Source organism: Triturus cristatus, chromosome 7 (assembly GCF_964204655.1).
Source record: "Triturus cristatus chromosome 7, aTriCri1.1, whole genome shotgun sequence".
Classification (NCBI taxonomy): Eukaryota; Metazoa; Chordata; class Amphibia; order Caudata; family Salamandridae; genus Triturus; species Triturus cristatus.
The window spans coordinates 1,610,965,863-1,610,978,564 of NC_140590.1; positions in this window are offsets into that span (position 1 = coordinate 1,610,965,863).

Sequence of the window (12,702 nt, forward strand, 5' to 3'; positions counted from 1 at the left end):
TAAATTTGATTATGAAATAAAACACAAAAAGAAAAAAATTTAAGCAAAGGCCATCCCCTATTAGCATCACCAAACCCATTAAATTCAGCATTCTGATTCATCATTACTAAAGAATACAATTATTCAACAGTGACTTCCTCATTCATATAAGACAAACCTAATGTCAGCCTATCAACCACTTCAAAGAGCTATCCTTTGCTCAAAATGTACGTAAAAGATACAGAAAGATACAATTTGGTTTTACAGTGAGCATTATTGAAGACTTGCTAGACCATAACACAGATCTTTTCATTTCGTAACTCAAAACATGTTCTCACCTCGGATTACTTAATCCTTACTGAGTACAGGATCTATCCAGTGTATCAAGTACAATTTCACTTGTAACGATTTCCAAAAAGAATCTGTGAATAAACAGTGTTTTGCAACATATTTAAACCAATGCTCACTAAACCTAATTAGGTTTATCCTCATTTGTCAATCTTTGTTTGATTATATTCAGAATTAGAAACTGGATGACCTTGGCAATTTTTAAATATATTACATGTAATGTAAATTCATTTCAATAAAGAGTGTGAAATTTTGAAATTTGGCGATTGTAAATTTGTTACTCTTTTTCTAGGCCATGGAATCTTTATGAGCTTCAACTGTCAACATATCACAAGGATTCTATTAGAAAAATATAGAATAACGGAAAATGCAGATTCCAAAAGATCAAAAATTGTGTCTAAAGAACACAAAAAAATAACCGAAAATCCAGATTAAAAGAGAACAGAGAATGTTTCTGATCAACACATAATAAGATTGTACACTAATTCCACATCATAAAGTCTGTTTTCGCTCTAAATGAAAGTATATCCAAAGCATATTAAAAGAAGTTGAAAATAACTGGAAATCCTGATTCTGCGTGTCTGGGCTAGTGGTAACAGTATAGGAGAGGACTTTTTATCCAGTGTTGTGGATTTGTGTACATCACAGTCAGGACAGTCTGCAAAACATGGTCATGATACATTGATTAGTGTCTCTTGGAAATTTCTGGAGAAGCGCACACAGGAGAGGCTTCTTAACCATAAAAACAATAGCTTTTGGCTGTCTCCATCTTTTCCCCTCAAACCCAGCCATTCACATCCATACCAGCCGGATTCCTCTTGGTTTCCTCTGACACTGCCTACTTTTCAATAATACACAATACAACTCCTCATGTAATCTGTGGGCATCCTCTCAAATGTCCTAATAACAGATTTCCTAATGCTCAAATACATTGCATTGGCATTTTACTCAGTAATCCAGGTGTCAAATCAAATCATCATCACTCAGTCTTTTCATACTGCAAACAAGCTCTTAACATGATATCCAACCAAAGACACCCCTTTCTCATGATACCTACTAAATCACTGATAATACGAAGCATTGATTGTGCTCGCTGCATGTTTGCACTGATTACTATTGGAACCCTCCTATGCACCTTCATAGAGCAGTGTTTGGAGATGGAGTATAAGCTGACTCACAATAGTGAGCTCAAGAAGCTTCAGCTTTAGGCAGCCAATGCTGTGCCCAAGACATCCCTAGCAATAGTGGTCAGTACTAAACTGCAGTGAGCACAATCAATGCTTCACATTATCAAGGCTTTAGGGTTCCTGTGATAACACTGTTTTCAAAAACATCTACAGTAACCTGTTTTTTCGATATAGTGTATTATTTGGACAAAAACATGTTTTCACAAATGCCAGCCTTCTCTAAACACCTTTTTATTTGAATTTGTTTTTTGTAGGCATATCCACTACTATTCACATATCTATTTCTCTTCACTCACACATTTATATCTATACTGCATATATATATACACTGTGTATGTATATATATATACCACAAGGGTAAATGTTCTTATTGAGTGTCTGCCAGTGGTTTCAAAGCCAGCTTTTCACAGAAAAGCTGTCTGACTGTGAATTATTTTCCATAATTCACAGTGCTGAAGTAATTTGAAGGACATTTATCCTGGTAAAAGAAAGAGGGTTTCACAATGACAGTGCTGCTTGTAGACCAATAATCAGAACACCTGACAAGCTCACATTTAAAAGTCCATCCTTGATGCAAGCATCTACCAATGACTTACGCAAGTAGGAAGGTAATTATTTTAAGTGCAAAAGCATGTGTGCAAAATGTTACACTAACAATTTTGCAAGTGTTGGGAAGTTGTCTTTGAAATTACTACAAATACCATATTGTATTTTAAATGACTACAACTAACATGATGCCCTGTTCCTGTTTCCTCAAAAGAATATTGTTATGTCAAATTGCTTGTTCTCTCTTGTTTAGCATATTTCTACATATGGTAAAGTGTCTAATACTGATCAATCCCTGTTCAATGCTCTCTTCTGAAAATGGCTTGTGTTTTTTTCTGAATGTTGACCTGATATTCTCAACCAATTGAATTGATGTCTTGACTTTCACAAATGAAAATGTGTTGACCCAGAAATGTAAGGCATTAACATTACTATACTGAATATAAGTGGTACTTGTAAAAATTGACTCTGCACTGTTTACATGATGGCTAATGACATCCATCAGAGTTATGTAAATGTCTGTTTTGAAGTCAGCTAGGCCTTGGATTTGTCAATTACACATTTCACCTCCACTCGGTTGGGTTGAATGTTTCGGAGATGGGTGCTATACTTCCTAATCACTTCATGAACATTTCAGGACATCTTATTACCTGCTTATTTGAAGTTGGGCTGTTTGAAATTGCAAAATGTTAGGGTAATATGTTCAATACAGCTGAAAGCTATAACCCTAATATTTACCTTTTTTATCTTCTAGGTATCTGCATTGTTTGTCTCTAAAGATTTGGATGCAAAATACACACTTTTATTAATAAATATGTTCTCAACTTCGCAATGGGTCTAACTGGCAGAGCACGTGGGCAGGAATCTGTCACTGAAGAGACCTCCACTCCTGCCCAGAGTCAAGCCGTCAGCGAGGACAACACTCCTGGTAATCTGGAGGACAATGAGGAGCCTGGTCCATCTGGTCAGTGAGGGCAGACAGATCCAGTAACATTCACTGTGCCCACAACACCACCTCCTATCTCAGCTGTAGCACCTCAGCAAACCAAATACTCCACATCCTGTGTTCCTACCACAGTGACATTGATCGTGTGCCCCCACTCCTGGGTGATGTTGGGAGCACAACACCACCAGCTCACCCAGGAATCAGTCCGATGGGGCACGCAGGGCCAAGGGCACAGGGTAGTGGTGTTAGAGACAGAGTGAGGGATAATGTGGGCCAGCATAGTGAGGACACTGGGATCACCGTCACCCAGACCACCATTAACCAAGTCCCAAGACATGATAGGCCAGGTACTCACCAAGCTCCGGGAGATGAAGCAGTTGGAGAGGGAGCTCAATTATCAGATGGAGGCTCACAACTCCAATATGGGCTCCCTGTCTGGGGTGCTGCAGGACATTTACAACCATATGTGCGGGGCTTTCCCATCACCATCTACCCCTTCCTGTGGTCTGACAACATCTGGCCCATCTACATTTGCTACACCGACAGGAAGGGAGTCCCTGCCACAGGAAGAACCACCTGTGTATTTCCTAGGCCCTGCAACTATGGATCCCCTCCTGCACATGCAGGAGGGGCTGTCCACCCACATTACCAGGATGTAAGGATCTCAAGACCTCTGAAACCACCAGCAAGAAACACCAATCCTAATTTTCTCCATTGTGTGCCTATCATTCGCTCTGTGGGCTATTTCTGGACATGTTTGCCTTTTTGATGCCACTTGTATTTTGGACTTTAAACAATTGTGGCTGTCCAACTTAGGTTTCATCTACCATGACTGACTTCTTCCCTTCTTAGTTTGATATCTCATTTTCACCCTGTTTGATTTTTTCACGTTTAGTTAATTAAAATCACTATTCAAAAACTCATAGACTGCTGTGATATATTTCAACTCTATCAATTAATTTGTTTTATTCTATCATAACTTTACAATGACAGAAATCAATGGACTGTGTAAACAGAGATAATTTGCAAGTATGTAATGTATTTTTCAAGTTTCCAACCATGAACCCCAAAAGATTAATACCATTACATCATCTACTACTCTGTTCATCCCATTTGCCCAAGAATTGACTGTCAATATTTGCAGTTACATAACAATCCATACATCTCACTGATACTCAGTGCCATTTTTTCACATTTCCAGTTCCAGACCTTGCCAACATGGAAAAAGGAGATATATTCAGAATAATCAAATTGAATAGGCAAATGGTCATTCAGTCATGTCAGCAGCTGGAGCCGGATTAACACCAATTGACAAAAGCATGGTAGTCCTATATTTTACAGTCACAGGATCATTCCAATCCACTGTTCCAGTATCTGTTGGAATGTCACAACCAGGTTTCAGTGGTGTGCCACAGAAAGTATGTCCTACAATGGTGACACACATCAACAGCCACATACACATTACACACAATGGGGATTTTGCCTTTGTGAAGGGGAAAGTATCATGATTTGGCTCCACTACCAAATGTGGTTAGAGCCAGTGCTGGCACACATATTGCCATAGTGCCAACACAAGACAGATAACAAGTCCAATGTCATCTTCAAATCCTCCATTCAAGCACAGTGCAAGTTGCCTTGGTACAAGATGTATTCACCCAAAGTCTGTGTCTGTGTTTCCTAGGAGCATCCCGTGTTCCTTTTGTACAGCACCATATACCTGCATATGTCTCGACTCTGAAATGTCCAAATGAAGATGACATGGTGAAGGAGCCAAAAATGTATAAAAACAAAAAGATTACCCATCAAGCATAACATGATAGACACATTACAAAGACTACTTTTGGAGGACTCACTTTCACAAACCAATCAGAGATGAACAGTGTAACTGAACACAGTAGTCAATATGTCTAAACTTTGATCAACAAACACCATATACCTGCATATGTCTCGACTCTGAAATGTCCAAATGAAGATGACATGGTGAAGGAGCCAAAAATGTATAAAAACAAAAAGATTACCCATCAAGCATAACATGATAGACACATTACAAAGACTACTTTTGGAGGACTCACTTTCACAAACCAATCAGAGATGAACAGTGTAACTGAACACAGTAGTCAATATGTCTAAACTTTGATCAACAAACACCTTTGGACTTATTTTCATAAACCAGCCCTTCCTAAGAAATTACCACCAACTAATTCTCTCATCATCAATTCAATAGTTGGTGTAACGGTGAAAGTGATAACATGTAAAGATATACTCACACTCATGATAAGAAGTTGTCAATGACATCTTGACGTAAGTCAACTCCTTCCTCTGCACCACTACCATCTTCACTTGGCATTTCAGGATCCTTGTCCGGTGACACTTCATGGTCTCCATCCTGTGCGATGTAAAGGATGTTCCATCGCAGGGCGATGTTGTGGAGAATAAAGCACGCCACGGTGATCTGGCACACTTTATTGAATGAGTAGAGAAGGGCTCTACCAGATAACTGTCCAGATATCTGTCCAGATAACGCAATCTTGCCTTTAGTATCCCATGAGCCCACTCCGCTGGCCGCCATGTTCTTCCTTGAGCCTCATTCAAACGGACGTCCCCTTGCGTTGTTGGATTCCTCTGTGGTGCCAACAACCATGGTCAGGTGGGATAAGCTGTCTCCTAGTGGAAGATAAAAAAAAGTGTCAAAGTATGTTACACAATTACAGATTAATCAAATAGGACATACACCACAAATATAATGAAAGATTGTTCTCACCAACAAACCAGGTCCTCTCAGGGCCAGGTTGTGACATTTTCAGGGGTATGGAGCTGTTAGTAGTACAAAGGAATCATGGGCAAAGCCAGGGAAATGCGCGCAGATGCTTGTGATTTACAAATCCCGTAAGCACACAACTTGCCTGTTGATTGAATGGAAGGGTTTCCGATTCCAGTAGACCTGTTCTCTGTTGTGTGGTTGCACTAAGGCTATATGTGTGCCATCAGTTGCTCCAGCCACATGTGGTAGGCGACCCGAACTGTAAAAGTCCCTCTTCCCCTTGGCTAAATCCTGCTGCTGTGGAAACTGGATGAAGCTGTTGATGTGTCTCATCACTGAAGAAATGACTTCTTGTAGCACACCACTGAAAGTTGGTTGTGACATTCCACCAGATACTTCCACAGTGTATTAGAAGGATCCTGTGGCCACAAAATGAAGTACTGCCATGAGTTTGACAATTGGTGTAATAGATGTGAGATGTCTGTTGTGAGGCTGAAGATCTGTCTCCAGCTGATGACATAAACCCAGTATAGTTTGCCTATTCAACCTGAACTTCTTGATTATATCCCTATCTTCCATGGTGCCCGGGTCTGGAACTGCACTGTACACCTAGGATGTCATCTCCTCACTCTTCCATGGTTTATATGTCTTCATTGGATAAACATTTGAACTTTTGTTACATTTTTAACAGAAACATATTTGATAATTACCAGTGAAGACACGTACTCCTACAAAATGTATATGGTTTAACTACATATTTTAATCCAACATTTGTTTTTGACCTTTCTTCTTCACTAATTACATTTCTAGCCTAAAATAAGTGAGCATGTAAACAATATGTAAATAATACATTTTAAATGTGGTATTTACACATTTTTAAAAATAACTTGTTCATCATAAAATACCGTCAATGGAGATGTAAACAACACCGTGCTAATGTTGCTTTTCAGCACACTAAGCACTACATATAATTGTTTTTTTTTCCCGAAAGAATGAGTGTCCATCAAAGTTTGTATTTGTGAATAAACTAGCCCCTATTTTGAGTGGTGGTGACACACCTTACAGTGATAAACACTCTATTTTGAACTTCTGAGAGGGCGTCTGCCTTACCTCACAGATATGACATTTGGAATCAGATGGGCTCAGTGGTTGTCGATTGCATAGTGGGCGGTGAACTCCACGATGGACACAACCCCAGGCTAACATTGAAAGTAACATAGGAAGATCAATGGCTGTGTTCGTCTACGCTGATGATCGTGTACCTCGCATACATGTAAGCGGCGGCTGGGGAAAAAAAAGCTCACTTCCCTCTTAACACTGATGCCATCAAGACTGCCTTCACTTTTGCTGCTGTTTTTCGCCTCTGGGAGCAGCAATGCTGGGTTGAGCAGGTGAGAGGGTCCTTGCCTTCTCCCCAGAGGAGCTGGATTTGCTGGCACAGGAGGTCCTCTCCCTGTTGGCCAGCTCTATGGCTCACCAGAGGAACAGTTACATGTCTGAAATTTATATGAATCTGTCTAACTGGTTCTTCCCATTAACACAGGCTACAATGCCCCTTTGAGTTTTCTGAGTAAAGTGTAGTTAGTGACGTGAACTGTCATATATATTGTTTTTACAGAGGACAATGATGGTGGGAATTTCTAATCACTTTACCATGTTTAAAAAAAGCAACAACTTTATTATGTACTGTGTGTTTAACGCCCTGGAGTAATTGGTGTGTATAGAGAGATATATCTATGTATATGTTTTATTGGCGTGCTACATTCTAAACTCACATGGCAATTTGAGAACACATTATAGACCCTTTACAACTGTACACAAAAGTGTTTACTGTACAAACAAAATATAAATGATGTGCACAGGAGGGAAGGAAGATGGCGATCGCTTGAGACGGCCGCATGCAGCTCCCTGACTAGCTGGCAGATTATCTATGAACCCACCGCTTTATTAAAGGGCAAAAGATGTTCGACATCAACACAACTCTATTGGCCTTAACCTCACACAGCCCAATACCGTGCACGAGCTGCTGCAAAATCGTCTCAAGACAAGGAGAGTTGTCACTCGCCTGCAGAAGATTTCTCGAAGTAGCTGAGCACGCTGACTGCTGTCCTCCGTGGCCGCCGACGATCACGAAGGGTCCCAAGTTTGCGGGAGGCAATTGCAGAGAAAAGGCAGCTGACACTCCTTTGTTGACAGGAACGAACCCCGCATTGGCAGCCGTGGGCTCAAAAGTAGAGACCGCATTGGCACCTGCTTCATGTCAATCTGGGCACCAACTGCAGGTAATAACCCGAACGGAGACCTCGGGGGGGAAAGGAAGGGGAAGGGCGGGACTGTGTTCCAGCAGCGCCCACCCAGCTCGTCGGTCTGGGAGCTATTGCGTGGATAACCCGCAGGGGGTGATTCGAATCATGCCCACGAGAAGGTGATGCAGAAGGATTTGGATGTCGGCAAGTTATTGTCATGATTTTGGGTTGCGGCTCTAGGGGCTTTACCACCTGCTCACGAACGTTGCAACAATTGTGTGGAAAGATGCCTAGCATTAAACCTTTGGCTCGCTTTTGGTGGCAATGTTCTCATGATCATTAAGGTTTTGACTGAATATTCATTATGTCACTGCATGTGTAAAGCGTTATTCAGATCTTGCCATTGAGCGCGTAATGATTGATATCTTACAAATTATATGTGCATAAGTTTTCTTTATTTATGTTATATTTGATCTATATATTCGCAAATGCTTCATATTGAATCAGGACTATTTATGAGGCCGTTTTAAGGAATATGAAAACACTAGTGTTACACGCTGTATTGAAAACGAAGGAATCTGGTGTTTACTTTCTAACGCGTGTATGCGTTATTCCGTTTCACACGCACACGTTCATTTCCTATGGTGTGGCAATACTATAAAAGGACACCACACCCAAACCAACGTGCTTATTATTTTTTGCCGATTTCGAGGAGAGCAGCGTATCCAGGTATCGCGGACATCGTTGGGGGAGCGGAGCTTCAAGACAGCAAGTAAGAAAACGAGAAACAGTCCTCTTAAGGCAAGCAGTTGCTAGAGAATTCGGCAGTCTTCTGAATCAGGGTAAGATACGCTATTCAGTTGTTTTTGGAAGGCTTTCTTGAACGAGATATCTTTACGGACGAAACTAAAAGGATTCAAAGATCGCATAACAAGATATTATTGAACTCGGTGTTCAGAGACTTTTAATTAGATTCCCTTGTTGGGAAGAACATTAAGGATTATTGTCGAACAGTGTGTTCTCTTTCAGAGGAAGTGTACAAAGTTGCTTGGCCGGACCAGCACCATTTATGGACATTATCGAGAATAGAAAAAAGACGATAATGATATGCTAATGATACAAGGGTTGCTAAGAGTTATGATAGTTAATCATTGTAAATTTCATTGCATACAGTGATACTACAGTATGAATATTTAGTATCTCATTACATATAATGATACTACAGCATGGATAGAAAGATATGATTTCTTCTGGGTTGTAGTCAGAAGGAAAAAGTCGTAACACGTTAGAGAAAAAACTGTTATTCAGTGGTCCACGTTTTGTATTTCCTTTACAGATCTCCTTCCCTGCTGTTCCCTTCCCAAAACCCTTTCCCCACCTGGCCACTCTAATCCTCTGTGTCATTACGACAAAACAGAGTTGGAGCTGCCTGGAGGTGGACCTTTCTGACATCAAGCAAGTTCCGAGGAATCTGCGTCCTGACAAAATAATAAGCCCACGAGTTATATTCCTCCCAGCCTGCTCGATCCTAGAATGGCTACCTTGGATGATATTTTAAAAGCCCTGGGACAGGTCCAACAGGAGTTAGCACCACGGCTTTAGCTAATAATGTCTCTCAGTTACAGTTACGCTTAGATAATAGAGAAAAAGCAGAGCGAAACCCTTTTGATATTCCGTTAGGGAAATTTCCAAGTGTAACACATACTGTGGGTCAGGGTTCCACAGGTGGGACCTCCACTCCAACTTCTATTTCAGTTATCGTACCCACTCCAGTACCTTTGGTGGTGCCAGAAAGATTTTCCGGTGATCCTACCAAGATTCAAGTATTTCTAACCCAAGTAGAATTACACTTCACTTGTAAACCTACTGCCTTTCCAGATGCGCAATCACGAGTAGCATTTCTTATTTCGTATCTAATTGGTGATGCAGCTGCATGGGCCGTTCCTCTGGTACATGAAGACAACACTATTCTCTACAACTGGAAAGCTTTTGTGAGAGAATTCGAAAGAGTTTTTGATCGACGAGCAGCAACATTATCCGCAGATAGGGAACTCTTAGAATTGAGACAAGGTAATCGTGATTTAGTCACGTATTTAACTAATTTTAATCGGCTAGTATCAAAAACACATTGGCCGGAGGAGAAAAGGGCCGCCATTTATTATCATGGGTTACGTGACGATTTAAAAGATGTTTTAGCACAAATTGATCCTCAACCTAAAGGGTGTACTGAACTTATTAATCTGACTTTACGTCTTAATCATCGGTTGACCGAAAGAAAGGGGCGTCGTTGAAAGAAGCAAACCAGTCCTCAGTTTGACTCCTCAAGAAACTCAAGGAGAACCTATGGAAATAGGAACGATTCATCCATCACTCACAAAAGAAGAAAAGGAGTCACGTAGAAAAAAATGGACAGTGTTTATACTATGGTATGAAAGGTCATTTTGTTAAAGACTGCCCTACAAAACCTAAGAACAGAATCTTTCAACCATCAAACAAAGGTATAAATGCAATTACTAGTTCGCCGGAAAACTAGCAGACTCAAAAGAAAAAGAAGGGGATCTTTTGAGCAATTGGCAAATCCCTTCAATCAGAACTTCTGCTAATGAACGGGTAGCTCATTTAACCATAGACATGATTCTCACAGTTATCACAAAACAAACACAATATAACTGTGCTTCTTGATTCTGGAGCTACCGGGAATTTTGTAGATTCTACTCTAGCGAATCAGCTATTACTACCTTGCGAAGTTAAGAAAAAACAAGAAATAGTACAAACTGTTGATGGGCGTGTGTTAACTTCAGGTCCCATTACTAAACAAACTCAAGCAATGCAATTGGAGTTTTCCGTGGTCTCTCAACGTCATATTGAAATTATTTTTTTTAACCTGATTGATGCTCCACAATATGGGTTTATTTTAGGAATGCCTTGGCTGCAAACCCATAACCCACAGATTGATTGGGTACAAAAGAGAATCATAGGATTATCGGACTTCTGCAAACAACATTGCACTGACCAGGCATCTAAAAAACCAAAGAGTGAGTCGGAGACCAATCATGTTATAGCCACAGCTGAAGAGAAGGAGACAATCTTACCTCCACAATACGAGAAATTTAAAGAGGTCTTCAATGAACAAAAAGCAGACAAATTACCACCTCATAGGGCATATGATTGCCAGATAGACTTAATACCAGGGGCAGTCATACCAAACTGTAGAATCTATGCGTTGGCTGAAAAGGAGAACAAACATTTACGAGAATATTTAGATAAATATTTGTCTAAAGGATTTATTCGACCTTCCAAGTCCCCAGCAGCTTCTCCTTTATTTTTTGTACCAAAAGCAAATGGGGAACTTCGCGCATGCATAGACTATAGAGCCTTGAACAAAATCACAATCAAGAATAAGTATCCACTTCCACTAATACCAGTCCTCCTAGATCAAGTAAAAACAGCCGTTGTGTATACCAAGTTAGATTTAAAAGGTGCTTACCATCTAGTGAGAGTTAGGGCTGGTGATGAGTGGAAAACGGCTTTCAAAACCAGATATGGTCTCTTTAAATATACCGTCATGCCGTTTGGACTATGTAATGCCCCAGCGGCATTTCAATTCTTTTTAAATGATATTCTACGAGAATACCTAGATAGGTTTGTCATCGTATACATTGATGACATTCTCATATACTCACCATCTCATGAATCTCATGAACAACATGTGTCAATCATCTTGAATCTCCTTCTAGTCAATGGTTTATATTGTAAACTTAGTAAGTGTGATTTTCATGTCTCCCAGGTTGAGTTCCTTGGCGTTATCTTGACACCCGGGGGTTTCCAAATGGCAGAACGAAAGATTCAAGCTGTTTTGAATTGGCCCAGCCCTAAATCTGTCCGAGATGTCCAGTGTTTTTTGGGCTTTGCAAATTTTTATAGACAATTCATTAGCCATTTTTCTCATTTGATCACACCAATCTCACAGCTATTACGGAAAAATGTTTCATTTATTTGGAGTCCAGAAGCTCAAAAGGCTTTTGAGCAACTTAAAAGGGCTTTCACGTCTGCCCCCGTTCTAGTCCATCCTAATCCTGAACAACCCTACATCATTGAAGCTGATGCCTCTGACTCAGCTTTGGGAGCAATTCTTTCGCAAAGAAATGTAACCAATGGACAATTACATCCAGTAGCGTTTATGTCAAAGAAACTATCCCCAGCTGAAAAAAACTATACGATTGCAGAAAAAGAACTATTGGCAATTAAAACTGCCTTTTCTGAATGGCGACACCATCTGCTAGGAGCACGACATACCATCACTGTCTTTACAGACCACAGTAATTTACAATTCATGAAAACAGCTCGTACTTTAACTCCTTGCCAAATGCGATGGATGTTGTTCTTTTCTGAGTATGATTTTGTGGTCACTTTTCGTCCTGGGTCAGACAATAGAAAGGCCGATGCTCTTACTCGTCAAGATTGCTCTCAAATTCCACTCATTGAAAAACCACAGGCCATTATCAATCCTGATAAAGTTCTTTGCCTTATATCCACCGAAGATTTTCTAGATTCAGTTCGAGACAATTTTCCTGTTTGCATGTGGAAAACGTGGGTCAAACAAGAAGCCAATCGACAAATTATTCAGGATTTGCCCTTTCATGAAAAAGCCTTGTTCGTACCCACGGAGCAATTACAAAAAAAGGTGTT